Source organism: Salmo salar, chromosome 11, assembly GCF_965601325.2.
Source record: "Salmo salar chromosome 11, fSalSal1, whole genome shotgun sequence".
NCBI classification, from domain to species: domain Eukaryota; kingdom Metazoa; phylum Chordata; class Actinopteri; order Salmoniformes; family Salmonidae; genus Salmo; species Salmo salar.
The window spans coordinates 16700836-16714100 of NC_138301.1; the positions used below are offsets into that span (position 1 = coordinate 16700836).

The 13265-nt window shown below is 42.1% G+C and overlaps 1 protein-coding gene across 2 annotated transcripts in view; it reads left to right on the forward strand.

Moving 5' to 3' along the window:
• The first annotated feature begins 746 nt into the window (after positions 1-746).
• Positions 747-13265, forward strand: part of LOC106562153 (amyloid-beta A4 precursor protein-binding family A member 2) — a 78033-nt gene continuing 65514 nt past the window's right edge. For both annotated transcript variants that reach the window (XM_014126832.3, XM_014126836.3), the window contains exon 1: positions 747-850. The gene's annotated coding sequence lies outside the window, so the exon portion shown is untranslated. The remainder of the gene's footprint in view (positions 851-13265) is intronic.

Consider the following 13265-nt stretch of genomic DNA (forward strand, 5'->3'; position numbering starts at 1 on the left):
GTGAATACTTTCTGAAGGCAATGTAATTCTTTCATAACTTGCCACTGGAGGCAAAGATTAATGCATTCTATTGCGTGATATGAGGTACGATGGTTTCCAATTTCATCCTCTTTCTGTTATGTAATGTAATTTTGCTAAATATGATCACTCAGTGAGCTGCACACTGATGCATTAGGAAGAATTACTGGCTTTTAGATACATTCACTCCCCATTCAGTGAAATTTCTTTAAATTTGTTTTTAAACAAAAACGTCACCCTGTTATGTGACTGGTTATCTTAGGTAAAATATATATATATATATATATATAACCTCTCATATCCAATTATGCAACAATAACATTGTGGTTACTTTTGCCACTACCATAAAAGTGATTTGAAAAGTGAAGAAAATATGATTGAGTTTTTTTTCTCCCATCTATGCATGATTTCTGTTAGGCTATAGTAGCCTATTAATTGTGACCAACACAAAATAAATAGGATGTAAAATTATGGTGTTTTGTATGGGTCGCACTGCACTCTTTGTAAGCCTATTTATTTTTTTCTCTCCATCACCTTTTCCGTCTCGGTGGTCGGGTGGGGTTTGAGTCTAACGCCTCTGGATGCCGCCACTCCACCGTAAGGACCGGAGAAACACAAGTGTTTTACAAACTCTGTGGGAAACCCAATGGGGAGAGCTGCAGTGGGGTCTTTATACACGTTCCGGGGCCGCTTCAACTGGTACTTATATTTTTCAGATTCCGGGGCTGATGTAATCTGATCCCGTGCAAGTGTCTTGGAAGCATCATCAGCTTTCACAATTCTGAAAGGGAGGTGACTTGAGCGACCGAAGAACATACGTTGAATTCAGCAGGTAAGATGGTGTGGTCTTCATTTATCTACATAGACATGTTTGATTTATCATTACCGGTTTGTCGAAAAGAAAGGTGCTTTTTGGTCCATTATATCCTAGAGCATCTTTTGAAGAGAGCGGACAGCAACCATGGCATAGGCTCATCATCTGCAACTAGCTAATTCACCAATATGGATTTTTAACTGCCTGTTCGACACACTTTTAATGCGGGTAAATGTGTCTAATTATTCAATACATGCTGCATTCTCATTTGCTTAATTTCTGGGAATATAAACCTAATCTGAACAAATGTATTGTCAAAATTGTATCTGTAAAGTATGGTGTTATATGGAGAAAAACATTCTGTGGCCACATCTACCTCAGATGTTGTCATAATCGTAGTAGGCTTTGCGATAAAGTAGCCTGGCCATTGATCAATCTTGAAAAAAGTATATTTTGTTGACTTGTGTAATTGTAAGGTGATCTATGCCCTCTGTCTCTCTCTCTCACACTCAATCACACACACACAAGCTCCATAATCATGAACAAAAATGGACTGCTAATGAGAACTGTCTGCTTTTGATGCTCTTCAGGTTGATTTATGTTGTCTGTTGTGTACCACTCTGTTCCAGAGCTAGCTATATTAGAGGACTGAGCAGACAGCACACTCACTAATTATTTTTGGTGTGTCGTTCTATAGAAACTCAAGGAGAAATGTCAGGGTTGGTAAGCTAGCTCAGTGGAGTCAACTCATGTCCGGTCTGCCTGATGCTGCTGCATATTGATGTAAATGTATTTGAAAGCCTACATAAAAGAAAGCCCAACTAAATCTGAAATTGGCCTTAAAATTAGACAAAACCATGTTCTGATTACATTTTGATTGTCCTTTAGTCAGGCTTGGTAGGAATTATAACTGCTGTAGAATTGTAAGATGACAGCTTGATGACAGCATGTTTGGAATTTTTGCCTTAGGGGTTTGATGTCTGTCTTAGCTCAATACAAATTTTAATGAAGGCCTTGATGTTTTTATTCAGTTACACTATACAGTGAGGGAAAAAAGTATTTGATCCCCTGCTGATTTTGTACGTTTGCCCACTGACAAAGAAATGATCAGTCTATAATTTTAATGGTAGGTTTATTTGAACAGTGAGAGACAGAATAACAACAAAAAAATCCAGAAAAAACGCATGTCAAAAATGTTATAAATTGATTTGCATTTTAATGAGGGAAATAAGAATTTGACCCCTCTGAAAAACACGACTTAGTACTTGGTGGCAAAGCCCTTGTTGGCAATCAGAGGTCAGATGTTTCTTGTAGTTGGCCACCAGGTTTGCACACATCTCAGGAGGGATTTTCTCCCACTTCTCTTTGCAGATCTTCTAAGTCATTAAGGTTTCGAGGCTGACGTTTGGCATCTCGAACCTTCAGCTCCCTCCACATATTTTCTATGGGATTAAGGTCTGGAGACTGGCTAGGCCACTCCAGGACTTTAATGTGCTTCTTCTTGAGCCACTCCTTTGTTGCCTTGGCCGTGTGTTTTGGGTCATTGTCATGCTGGAATACCCATCCACGACCCATTTTCAATGCCCTGGCTGAGGGAAGGAGGTTCTCACCCAAGATTTGACTGTACATGGCCCCGTCCATTGTCCCTTTGCGGTGAAGTTGTCCTGTCCCCTTAGCAGAAAAACACCCCCAAAGCATAATGTTTCCACCTCCATGTTTGACGGTGGGGATGGTATTCTTGGGGTCATAGGCAGCATTCCTCCTCCAAACACAGCGAGTTGAGTTGATGCCAAAGAGCTCCATTTTGGTCTCATCTGACCACAACACTTTCACCCAGTTGTCCTCTGAATCATTCAGATGTTCATTGGCAAACTTCAGACGGGCATGTATATGTGCTTTCTTGAGCAGGGGGACCTTGCGGGCGCTGCAGGATTTCAGTCCTTCACGGCGTAGTGTGTTACCAATTGTTTTCTTGGTGACTATGGTCCCAGCTGCCTTGAGATCATTGACAAGATCCTCCTGTGTAGTTCTGGGCTGATTCCTCACCGCTCTCATGATCATTGCAACTCCATGAGGTGAGATCTTGCATGGAGCCCCAGGCCGAGGGAGATTGACAGTTCTTTTGTGTTTCTTCCATTTGCGAATAATCGCACCAACTGTTGTCACCTTCTCACCAAGTTGCTTGGCGATAGTCTTGTAGCCCATTCCAGCCTTGTGTAGGTCTACAATCTTGTCCCTGACATCCTTGGAGAGCACTTTGGTCTTGGCCATGGTGGCGAGTTTGGAATCTGATTGATTGATCAATCAATGCTTCTGTGGACAGGTGTCTTTTATACAGTTAACAAACTGAGATTAGGAGCACTCCCTTTCAGAGTGTGCTCCTAATCTCAGCTCGTTACCTGTATAAAAGACACCTGGGAGCCAGAAATCTTTCTGATTGAGAGAGGGTCAAATACTTATTTCCCTCATTAAAATGCAAATCAATTTATAACATTTTTGACATGTGTTTTTCTGGATTTTTATGTTGTCATTCTGTCTCTCACTGTTCAAATAAACCTACCATTAAAATTATAGACTGATCATTTCTTTGTCAGTGGGCAAACGTACAAAATCAGCAGGGGATCAAATACTTTTTCCCCTCACTGTATATACACAAATATGTGGACACCCCTTCAAATTAGTGGATTCAGCTATTTCAGCCACACTCGTTGCTGACAGGTGCATCAAATCGAGCACACAGCCATACAATCTCCATAGACAAACATTGGCAGTAGAATGGCCTTACTGGAAAGCTCAGTGACTTTTAACGTGGCAAGTCCATTCGTCAAATTTCTGCCCTACTAGAGCTGCCCCGGTCAACTGTAAGTGCTGTTATTGTGAAGTGGAAACGTCTAGGAGCAACAACTGCTCAGTCGCGAAGTGGTAGGCCACACAAGCTCACAGAACAGATCTGCCGAGTGCTGAAGCGCCCAGCGCGTAAAAATCTTCTGTCCTCGGTTGCAACGCTCATTACCGAGTTCCAAACTACCTCTGGAAGCAACGTCTGCACAATAACTGTTCGTCGGGAGCTTCATGAAATGGGTTTCCATGACCGAGTAACCTCACACAAGCTTAAGATCACTATGCACAATGCAAAGAATCGGCTGGAGTGGTGTAAAGCTTGCTTCTATTGGACTCTGTAGCAGTGGAAACGCGTTCTCTGGAGTGATGAATCACGCTTCACCATTTGGCAGTCCGACGGACGAATCTGGGTTTGGCGGGTGCCAGGAGAACGCCACCTGCCCGAATGCATAGTGTAAAGTTTGGTGGAGAAGGAGTAATGTCTGGGGCTGTTTTTTATGGTTTAGGCTAGGCCCCTTAGTCCCAGTGAAGGGAAATCTTAATGCTACAGCCTACAATGACATTCTAGACGATTCTGTGCTTCCAACTTTGTGGCAACAGTTTGGGGAAGGCCCTTTCCTGTTTCAGCATGACAATGCTCCTGTGCACAAAGCGAGGTCCATACAAAAATGGTTTGTTGAGATTGGTGTGGAAGAACTTGACTGGCCTGCACAGAGCCCCTACCTCAACACCTTTGGGATGAATTGGAACACAGACTGCGAGCCAGGCCTAATTGCCAAACATCCGTGCCCAACCACACTAAATCTCTTGTGGCTGAATGGAAGCAAGTCCCCACAGCAATGTTCCAACATCTAGTGGAAAGCTTTCCCAGAAGAGTGGATGCTGTTATAGCAGCAAAGGGGGGACCAACTCCATATTAATGGCCATTATATTGAATGAGATGTTCAACAAGCAGGTGTCCACATACTTTTGGTCATGTAGTGTATCTTCCTTTCAGAATGACTGTAAATTAGATTACAGTAACATGATGACTGATTTTGAAGATGAATAAATACAGTTTTTTGGGTTGTTTTACATAATACCCACTGTGCACACACTGGTTGAGTCAACATTGTTTCCACATAATTTCAATGTAATTACTTTGAACCAACGTGGAATAGACATTGAATTGACGTCTGTGCCCAGTGGGTAGTGTCATATCATGAGCAAGTTCATCACCAAATAACATTTGCGTGATAATACTTGCACTTTGTTGTGATTTTTACATTCACATTTGGAAATTCTACTTAGTAAATGGCCATTCTGTCCTAGATTAGGTGTCTTGTTTAAAAAGGTCCCCCTGGGGAGCCTGGGGAAGGTGTGCAGCTCTGTAGGCACCTTGGTCCCCAGCAGGTGGGCTCACTCCACGGCCGAGACCTGCTTCACGTTCTGGCTGGCTGGCGCCTGGCGGCCCGCCTTCTCCTGACCCTCTCCCTTCTCCCAGCCGTCAGAGAGGGTGCTTCTCTGCTCGTTCCTGTTTATGTGTGCCACAGGAGCTGAAGGACAAACACTGTGTCGCAGCAGCCTGCTGGGATGCCATTCATGCAGCAGCAGGAGAATTCTAAATTGGACTCTTGCGGATGAGAGAGAGAGCCAAGAGAGAGGTTGTACTTGGGAATTGTGTTTCCCTTCTGCTCAGGCTGACCAAGACTGGGACGTGAATCAGCTAGGCTTGATCTCTACTTTAATAGATAAATTAAATCTCTGCTTTAATAGATACATGGCTATTACCTTCTTTACAGCAGTATACTGTACACATTATCAAGATAAGATAATTAGATTTGGCTGTGGTCCTGTGAATGACAGAAACAAGCTGTTTAGGATGTAGGATGCGTCTTTTCATTTCTTTGCAAGCCAGACATGTAGGCTACTGATGTCCAAGGCCAGTCAGTTGCCCTCTGTTGCCCACAACCCAGTTGCGGTGGGTTGTGTCCAAGATGAGAGGTGAGGTTGGAGAACTCTCTCTACTGCCTCTTGTGGTGTTTCTAAACACGTCTCTCAGCCTGCAGCACTCCCAAGGAAATCAGTTTGACAGTTGATTAATGTAGGAACTCGTTTGAGAGATGACAATCACCACCCCAGTTATTGCATTGTATTACTGCCCGGATCATTAGTGTATTTTTGTAGCAGTACAAATGGAAACCTTTTATCAGTAGTTTTTCTATTTTCAGATCACTTAAATGTCATATGCTATCTGAAAATAAATAAAAAATCTATGGTTCAGGAGTAATTTGGATAAAACCGTCTTTGTGATCAGATTCTTCGACCATTTTCATGATTTGTAACCTGGCTCAGAAAGTAGCAAAAAATGTTTTATATTTGATACACAGATACCTCTGTATGAAGTGTGTCTGTGAGCTGACGTTTAAACCTGTGGTAGTGTTCCTTTTGTACAGGATGTTAATCCTGCAGGAGAGCTGTCAGCCGTGTGCTATCACTGTGTTATGAGAGATGTGAATTTTGAATGAGGAGAGTATAATCAGAGGCTACTCTTTGATCTCATAACATTGGGCCAGCTTTTTCTACTCTAAAACATCCCTGTATGGCCCCATGTATTTCCTTCCTTCAGAATAGCTGAACTGTTTAGGGGGAATCCATCACATGGCCACTTTGTGTAGTTGCTTGTCCACAGTTAAAACTGCTCTTGAATTGGGATTGTTGTGGGTTTTCAATTTCCATGATGGTTGTAGTATGTCATCAGGACGTGTATGTTGAAAAGGGGATTTGCATGTTTTCTAGAAGTCGTTGAACCACAGAGACAAGATGTGTGACTACAATCTTTCATGTTTTACATTTTGATGCATTTTGCTGGGGAACTCAGCCAACATCCAGCCGTGTGATGGCTTCAGAATACTCATATACTCATCTTCCTTCACTTAAGCGACTTAACAAACTCCATCTCAGTCGAATGCTAAAAGGGAACTGAGAAATACAACTTTGAAACATCATTAAAGAACTCAACGTTGGATTATTTCCGTCTTTTTAAATCAGAATTGTTCATTCAGAAACTGAAGCTTGTGGCTATATATTTGTCTTTTGAGGCACTGATGTTCATTAATATGAAAGCAAAGTTAAAAACAGCAAGTCAGCAGGCGTTTTAAATGCTCTAGTGGTTAGTGAGGGATGATGGCAGACACCATTATGCCCTGCTAGGAAGATTAGGTAATTAGCAGGGCCACCCGACCTACCTGCTGTGGAGGGATGGGAGGGATGCCGGTTATGTATTTTTAGACACCGCGTTTACCCTTCCTTACCCACAAGGTGTTCAGTTAACACAGTCTAGTCTAATGAATGATGGTGCTCTTCAAGGGGAAATCATTTCTCGGTCCAGAGGTTTGATTGTTCAATCAAAGTCATAGCAGGAAGGATGACTTAGTACCAAGTCGTGATACCTGAGACTAGAGCCCCCCCCGCCCAAGACAGTCAAGGCTGGCTTGGTTAGTGGCATATTGATTCAACACCCTTCTCGTTGATAATCTGTAACCATCATCCTTCAAAATCCAATGCCTTCTTTAAAGTGTGCTGTTTATCTGCAGGGATGAGAAATGAGGACCACTCTGATATTCAGCCTTTTGAGGGTTTCATGTGATGTGAGCTGAGCAGTTTCCTGGCAGAGGGAAAACACAGAGAGCCAGCCCCCCCTGCCTGTGAATAACTCCCACAGTGTGTGTGACTCATATCTGTCTCTAGTAGAGAGCATGTTCCTCCTCATGCTCCTCTGTCAATAACCGCTTTACACTGCTTGCCTGCCACAGTTATTTCCCTTCCGTCTGTTGTTGGCGTCACACTGAACGTACTCACACCCACCTACTCTCCCCGACCCGCCGGCCAAGTGAAGTATGAACCGAGTGTGCTGCTGGAGGAGAATGGTCTGTCTCGTCAGTGACCTATAGCCCTGGTGGATGACCCAGATGAAATGGTTTTCAGCTTTGAGAGATGTGGATGTCTGACAGTCCTCATATACCAGGAGGTCATTGGGTCATATAGGCTTTGCTGAGTGTGCTGAATGAATGCTGAGACATTTACTTCAGTTTTAAGGGCCAAGGCTACCAGGACATGGCACTTTAATCTTTATAGCAACGAGGCTATGCCACACAGCTGTCGATAGTCACACACTGTGTGGAGTGAGGATAGAGACGAGCGTCTATGCATGTAGGCTATGTATTGTACGAATTTGAAACCCTTACTAGATATAATCTTAAAGAATTGGTCACTTGTTTTTGAGAAACTTACCCCAGCTGCAATGGACTTCCTCATTGCTCATTGTGCAGTGTGCAGTGTGGGGGCGTGCAAAAAAAAAAATTTTTTTTTACAAAAGCTTCAAAAACACCCAAATACTGTGCGTCCTTTTAGAAACGGACACACTGTCAGTATATCGATGTAGGTCTTTAGATGTTGTACACATGACATTGTTTCCTTCTGAACCTTATCCTCAAGGCTATATTCCATTTTGTGTGAGTTGAACGGTTTCCCCTACCCAGCTGGGTCATTCTCCGTGTAGCCTGCTGCTAGAGTGGACGGGAGAGTTATTGCTTGAGTTGCGACAACATTTAAAAAATACAACATGCAGATAAAGTTCAGAATGATACAATTTCATGTGTACAACGTCTAAAGACCTGCATCACTATAAAGTGTCTGTTTCTAAAAGAACGTATTTGGGTGGTTTTTTTTAAACATTTTTTTTATTGTTTTTCAACACCCCCACAATGCACAACGAGCAACGAGGAAGTCTATTGCGGCTGGGGTAAGTTTCTCAAAAACAAGTGAAATTGCCAAAAAAGTGTGTGTACCCTTCTATAACATGCCATTTAGTGAACCACTCATTTAACTCCATTTTACATGTTGTTAACTACAGTACATTATAGGGCTGGCACAATTACCGTCTAACCGACAGTTATAGATGAAGACCGTCATGATTTTTGACCGTGTCACAACACTAGTACATTATATTATTTGCTGGTTTTATCGGCAAGCATATCTGTGTAATGTAGGCGGAAAGGAATGCTTCTGTTGAATTATCTGAGCTTTAAGGAGCCCTGATTCAAATCTGTAGACATTGTTAATGGCGAGCTGGTGTCTCTCAGAATCAATGAGGTGATATCTGCATGTCATTTCCATATACATTAGCATTTAAATGAACTAAACCCAATTACACAGACTTTCAGAGGCTGAATGGAGCCACCTTTGGAAAAATAAAAATTGGCAACAAAAAAAACCTTGAAACCCCTAGAGAAAGCCCCATTCACGCCTGTATAAATCATGGGTGGCACTAAAGGAAAGCTTATTAACACCCCAAGAGGGAGGAAAGGAGAATTCTCCTGTGCCTTCAAAACACCTTCAATTGAGCAAAGCGTGGAACGAAAAGCATGCAGACCGACAATCCATATTACTCTTTCATCTCGGTTCGATTCTTTCTTTTATAAAGGAACGTGGGGGCTGTAGCCTAGAGAGGCATCATTTATCATTAGTAGTGACGGCAGCTTTGTGACAAGTCTGAGAGAAACTTTAGCTCCTGCCTACATTTTGTCTGAAAGTCCCCGTTATCTACATACTCTTGTTTCTCATAGTGGTTAGTATGTCTGTCTGCTTCTATTTGTCCTAAGCTTAGGCTACTACATTGTGTGTAGGTGGGTATAGTGAGGTTGCAGGTGTGTGTGTGACCTTGCTATACCTATTACCAGTCGTCCTGTACATTGCTGCAGTGTAGTGGTGGGAAAAGTACCCAATTGTCATACTTGAGTAAAAGTAAAGATACCTTAATATAAAATGACTCAAATAAAAGTGAATGTCACCCAGTAAAATACTACTTGAGTAAAAGTCTGAAAGTATTTGGTTTTAAATATACTTACATATTAAAAGTATGAATCATTTCAAATTCCTTAAATAAAGCAAACCAGACTGCATCATTTTTAGTCAGGGGCACACTCCAACACTCAGACATAATTTACAAATGAAGCATCTGTGTTTAGTGAGTCCACCAGATGACCACGTGTTCTCTTGATAAGTGCGTGAATTGGACCATTTTCCTGTCCTGCTAAGCATTCAAAATGTATGGAAGCATTTTTGGTTGTCAGGGAAAATGTATGGAGTAAAAAGTACATACTTTTCTTTAGGAATGTAGTGAAGTAATAGTTGTCACAAATATAAATAGTAGAGTAAAGTACACATACCCCAAAAAAAACGACTTAAGTACTTTCAAGTATTTTTACTTAAGCACTTTACACCACTGGTTGTGGGTCAACAAAGCCCACCTTCATCTTTGTGTGCTTCCTACGTTATGTCATTATTCCTACTTTGGCTTGACTGTATTCAGTGGGCCTGCTCATTAGCCACTGTTTCTGGGAGGATTGCATGACATTAGCATTTAGATGTAGAGAGAGGGCTCTGGCTATCTGCTACAATACAATGCTTACTGGCCACACAGCTGGATTGTTTTCTCTCTCTCTGCAAGAGATGGATATTATAAAGGAAAACTAGCATTTCTACAGCAGCCATGAAAACATTTACTTATTTTAAGTTGTGATTTAACATGATACATTACACTGCAAAGGGCTAGCCTGCAATCAAATTTTATGTGTATAAAAAAACAAACATGTATTTTTATTCTGGTTGACATGTTGCAGTAGCTCTTGTGTCTTTGGCAGTTTGAGACATTTCAGATGATGGTTAATCAATGCCATGATGGAATTAATTTAGAAACACTAGCTGAGGGAGTATGATCTATGGTATACACTGAAAAAGCTCCAACAGCTTCTGCATGACAGACAGAGAGAGAAAGAGATGTCAAGCAAGCCATCACTTCCACTGTTACAAGCAGGCAACCTCCTCTTAAAATACAATATAAGAGTGCCCAAACAATCACATCTTTGTTTGCAAACAGCCACATGTCCCCTTCATTCTTAACCCCCTAAGGTTGATGGCTGCGCAGAAATCGAATTAGCATAATAAAAAAATCCCCATTTTAAAATTCTGTCAGTTTAAGATGGAGATGTTTTTTTTGCATTGAATGCGTCTCAATCCACCGCATCCACCCATGTAACATTTCCGCATCTGCCTGTGAAAGGTGACGGAGCTAGAGCGTTGTTTGTCAGACCATGAGACGTCCCGAAAATCGGTTTTCTCACAAAATCGTCTGTAGCGTCCTAACGGTTTGGCCGACAAACTATTACTGACCCCTCTATGGAAAGATGAGACTCACAAACACGATTGTATTCTCCATTTTGCTCTACATCCACAAGCGTCTTGGGCCTCGCCTGAAGTCGGTACATCCGATCTGCCCACTTCTGTTTGTAGTTTCCGAACAGTTTGGGCAGCACACTAATATGACTCCTCTTTATAAAGGTGGGACTCTCACGTACATGTCGTTTGTTTTGCTCTAAGACACGCACATGCCTCACAAGACTCGTCTGAAGGTCCCAGGTACCAGTTTTAAAAAATATGGAAGTACAGTGCATTCAGAAAGTATTCAGACCCCTTGACTTTTTCCACAGTTACATTAGAGCCTTATTCTAAAATGGATTTTAGAAATTTTTGCAAGTGTGTGTGTGTGTGTGTGTATATATATATAAATAATTATTATTATTATCATTTTTTTTTCATGAAATATCACATTTACATAAATATTCAGAACCTTTACTCAGAACTTTGTTGAAGCACCTTTGACAGCAATTACAGCGTCGTGTCTTCTTGGGTATGACGCTACAAGCTCTGTCAGGTTGGATGGGGAGCATCACTGCACAGCTATTTTCACCCCCCCCCCCTCCCCCCCCCACCACCGCGGCTTAGACAGGGCTTAGAGTCTTTTAATGGAGAAAGGATATAGATTTATATTTCATGTGAGGACTGCTGGGTGATGTAAAAAGGCTGCATAACACTGTGCTGTTGCCTTCAAATGGAATCCAATTTAGTTTGATATCTTTAACAACCATCAGGGAGAAAGCGAGGGTGGGAGAGAAAAAGAGAGTGATGAAGAAAGTGAGTAAGCGAGAGAGAGAAGGGGTGGGGGGGGGAAGCCTTCATGAGACAGACTGCCAGTGCAGCCTAAGCTCCTCAGACATCTAGCCCTTACATCCATCTGAATGTGATCTGTTCTATCTGGGCAGTGATGACATAGCTAGAAATATGTAGACATTTTGTTTGACCAAATATTTCAGAGATTTCATTTGAGCGAGGCATCGTAGGCGTCATAGTACAAAACGTGATGAAACCTGAATGTACAATTTTACTTTGTCAGTAGTCCTACTTATGAAGTGCACCATGTTATCCGTATGCTGTTCAGCACCTTGGACAGTTCCTTTCTGGAGTCAGTTGTAAACACATTGCGTTGGATCTGATATCCTGGTGGAACAGCTGCTTTGAACTACCGTCTGGTGAAATATCATTAGGTTCCTCACTGGGACGATGGGCAGATACCCCCTGAATTGTCACACAGATGGAGTGTCACATGTTGAAGGATGACAAACAGCAGACACATTAAAACCCTAGACGCATCAGGGGTCCTGATAAGGGAAAGGAGGATACCTAATCAGTTGTACAACTGAAGTTATTCAGCTGAAATGTGTCTTCCGCATTTAACCCAACCCCTCTGAATCAGAGAGGGGCGGAGGGCTGCCTTAATCGACATCCACGTCTTCAGCGCCTGGGAAGAGAGGGTTAACTGCCTTTTCTCAGATTCATTCGGTGTAATAACTGGGGTTAAAACACTCATATCAGGGGATGTAATGATAAAGGGGATGCAATGGTAGAGTAGAAACAAAGACGGATATTACAAATAAGCGCACACGTTTTTTTTTATGTCAACTCTGCATCACATCAAATTGATGTATTCCATCTCGGCGTTAAGGTTTGACTGAACAAATGTTATGCATCATTATTTTTCTACTGTACGTATCTGGCGCATCGCTGTGGTTGGGAATAAATTAATATCAATTGAAAAGTCTGACATGCCTCTTCTAAGTCTGACTTAGAAGTGCTTCAGCCCATGTTATTCTCTCTCCTGCTCAGAAGTCTCACACTGAGAGGCAACACACAATGAAGGGGCGACGACTAAGGCATAGAACCCTGAGAAGTCTCAGCTTCACTTGCAGTGCTGTAATTTATATGCCCTCCTACAGACTCAAGTATATCAGTTATCAAACTCTGCTGACTAATATAGGGGGAGACAGGAGGGTAGAGCTGACATAGAACTGTCTGGGCGCTGAAGTAAGATAGTCAAAGGATGAGTGTTGAACAAGAAGAGTGGCACTTCTTGACAGGGCATTCTTCTTAGTGCTTCTTAGTTTCAGAATCAGAACATCAGAATAACCTTGCTTTGTTTTTGCCATGGTGAAGATTCCACCTCATGCATTCTAATGAGGGAATTAAGTGAAGGCGTTTGAAGGGAAGAGATGGTGACTGAAATAATATTACAAGCTCTAGTGTCAGCACTTACAGCGTTGAACGTACCCGACCTGCATGTCACCCCTGGTTTAATTCTAATCACATTCGCTTGAGCAAGATGTTAATAGCCAGCCTCTAACCTCTATAAAGTATTATCTGGTGTCGCAGTCATACT